This window comes from Aulonocara sp. 'chitande type north' Nkhata Bay, linkage group LG13 (assembly GCF_057382095.1).
Source record: "Aulonocara sp. 'chitande type north' Nkhata Bay isolate Kocher_YH1m ecotype deep benthic linkage group LG13, A_spYH_male_GT1.1, whole genome shotgun sequence".
Classification (NCBI taxonomy): Eukaryota; Metazoa; Chordata; class Actinopteri; order Cichliformes; family Cichlidae; genus Aulonocara; species Aulonocara sp. 'chitande type north' Nkhata Bay.
In genome coordinates, this window is record NC_141356.1 from 12,921,768 (window position 1) to 12,925,217 (window position 3,450).

General features: G+C 39.9%; 1 protein-coding gene across 5 annotated transcripts in view; it reads right to left on the reverse strand.

Annotated features, from left to right (window-relative positions):
• itsn1 (intersectin 1 (SH3 domain protein)) overlaps positions 1-3,450 on the reverse strand; it is a 50,038-nt gene that overhangs the window by 45,570 nt on the left and 1,018 nt on the right. The window lies entirely within an intron of this gene.

Genomic DNA, 3,450 nt, shown 5'->3' on the forward strand with positions numbered 1-3,450 from the left:
CGATCCACTTTCGCCCTTCTCATTCTGCATCGCCGCCATGTGCGTATGTAAACAAAGGCACTGCGCATGCGCGTTTTACCCATATTCTATCGCGATATTTCATTTTCTTATCGTTGCCCAACATTACACCGGTATTACCGTGAACGTTATGATATAGCCCAGCCCTACTGTGAAGCCAGACTGACTCCATTATTTTTAAGTTGTGAAAGTGGAATCAGAGGACCACCATTCCCCATTTTTTGGAATTAAAGTTTATCCACCCGCTGGATTTATTTAGGCAATTTAATCATGGCACCAACAAGAAAAAAAAATATTCAAACCAAAAACATTTCATTTCTTGAAAAAAAAAAAAAGGCCCCTCCTGCTACCAGGGTCCTGGATAACATGTCTTGCCTTCTCCCTGATTAGTAATGCTGCAAAAACTTTAAAATCTGAAGGCAAGACCAACTTCATCAGTGGTACAGCAACTAAAAAGGAAATACAACACTATTCTCACCATGTAGCTTCTTAAATTCTGAGTAGATTTGGAGCCTCACAATTTTGCCTCACTCAAGCTGCTCAAACACTTTTTATCCTGAGATTACTGTTAGTGCTGGTGCTGATTACCTGTTATTCTTGAAATGTGAAATAAAATCTCGTTAAACAATGATTACAAAGCAAGTGATGAACAACTGCGTCATTTGTCCTGTATGTTCATACTGTACATCCTGTATTGTTGTGAATAAACATGTAATAAGGCAATATCAGTGGCAACACCCAATGGGGCAGGGATAGCTCAGTAGGTAGAGTGGTGGCCCCATGATCGGAAGGTCGGGGGTTCGACTCCACTGAACGGCTACCCTGAGGTACCCCTGAGCAAGGTGCCGTCCCTACACACTGCTCCCCGGGCGCTGCACTGGTGGCTGCCCACTGTTTCACTGGGTGAATGGGTTAAATGCAGAGGAACTATTTCCCTATGGGGACTAACACGCACACTTTACTTTACGATGGCTGTGCAGGAGCTTTGAGCTCAAGCTGAAATTCTGACCCTGATACCAAGGTTGGAAATCTTATTTAGCACAAAACTGAGAAATTCCCATGTTACAGCAACCAAAGCAGTAAACAAAGCAGCGAAGGTAGTGAAATGAGAGAATAGAGATGTGTTGAGTTGCAGTTGCAGTATATACTTCCTATATCTGTCCTTCTTACACTGTTAACCGTCTTATCAGGTTACCCAATGGTATTCTTTGTCATACGGTATGGCAGTATGACTATACAGGGTTTCATCACTGATACATGCATGTACACAGATAAGAAAAAACTCCCAGGTCTCTGGTAGAAGATCAAGTTTACCAAGATAAGCAGATTTGTTAAATGTTGAGTTGGGCTCCAGGTTATGGTTTCCATGTAATAGAATGCAGATTAACCACCTAATCTATCTTAAAACTTTGTCCTTGTTTGTGCACTATACTGTATTTTTTACCCTCTAAAAGTCCTGCAGTTAAAAAGAGTAAATAAAATAAAACAACCAACCCTGTTGAATGGAGCTCTGGGACACACTGGAACAAACTGTTATGCGATGCTGAGATTGATGTTTGGTTAATTATGGTGGGATAGACTCCCCTTGTTTTACAGTATTTTTGATGCATTGATGTCTCCTCCTCAACACCTTTTGAACTCTCGCAGCCCCGTAGAAATCCCACTTCCACTTTCACACCTCACTGTTGGGATGTTGTCTTCGCTGTAGTCTTCACCAGGTTAACGCCGAACATGCTAGATGACATCTAATGCTATCCACTGTTCGTCACACTTTCTAAGAAGTCACAGAAACTCTCCTTTGCCACATATCACTCATATATATCAACATACCACTCATTTGTCGGTCTGTTTGTGCACACACAATCACTTTTTTCAGCTCATCATTTAGAGTCACAATGAAAACACAGAGATAACTAAGAAAAGTCTGTTGTGTCCGAGTCATTTTTATAACCCTTCATGCAGTTAGGTTTATAGGAAACCACAGGTGTGGTATTTTAGTGACCACAGACATATTCACCTTTGTTGCACTGAGCTTCTTCTTTTTCGCTTTATTAGACAACCATACTGGTTCACCAATTACCACAATAGTTCACGTTCTTTCCATACAATAAATACACTGTTGTGAGCATTGTTTGTGACTGTTTCAAGCCCTGCCTTCTATCTACAGGAGAAGTCAGGGCTGTATGATATCATATATACATAAAGCACATTTTACAAAGAAATATAAAAAAGGCCCTCCTCTGTGGTAGTTGGGAGATATCTTGGCCAATCTGGTGCAGACAAAATAACCACTGGCAACACGAAGTGAGTGGATGATTTCTTAAAACAAACGACTGAAGCCAGAACCAATCAGGGAAAATATATTGAAATGATTGACTTATGATAGGGATAGGGACTCTAAATACACTTAGAAACAATCAGAGCCTTCGATGTCTACCACCAGTCCACCTCAGATTATCAATACCAATAAAGGAGCCCTCTGCATATGCCACTTTTAAGGCGCATCTCAAACAATGCTTTATCACAAACGAAGCATGTGATCATTTTAAACTCTTTTATTGTCTGATATGTTGTTTGTTTTGTTACATATCTTGACGTTTTTCTTTATCACATAGTTTTATGTGACCTGAACAGTCACAACTGAGGCAAGTTAGCAGTTTTGCTAAACTCTGGCTTGTTAGATCTTCTTGCACTGATGTTCATTAACATGCACTGTCCCTGTTAAATAAACACAGACCTGCCTAAAGCCAAAGTCCAGCACAGACACAGAGAGCAGTTTTAAAAAGATGCAAAACAGATCCTCTCTAGGTATAAGGTTACTCTGATGCATGGCTGCTCCTTTCTACATCTACCATCAGTCTCTGTTGTGAACTGATGGATTCCCTCGTAACTACTGAAAGACTGTTAGCTAGCATTACACAGCATGCTATTCAGTGAGTGCATTTTTGTAAATGTACAGTAATTAGTGCATGTCATTATGTTTTGTTCTGCTGAGGAGAGTTAGCTGTGGATCACATTTTTTGTCTCATGTTAATTTTGTGTGTCAGGTTAACACAGGTCCCCTACCAATAACGACCATTATTAAAATGCATTAGACAGACTTGAAACGCTACATCTGGCATTTTGTCTTTTTACAAGTCTCACGTTATTGAATTTAAATCCTATTACCTGAACATTATCACTGATTAGAACACGCGGAAATTACAATCCCAAACAAGTGTAATAGTGGATGCAGACCCAACAAGCACCAGCCATGAACTGAGTGAGAGTGCAAAGCAGAAATACAACAACACTTCCAAGCAATGTCCAGTTAGGTTAGCAAAAAATAACGTGCTCAGATTTCTTCCTTTCATTCTTAGCCCACTTTCTTCTAGTTTTCATAACAACATCAAAGCAGTACTGGCTAGATTTTCTTTTCTTTTTTTTTTAATC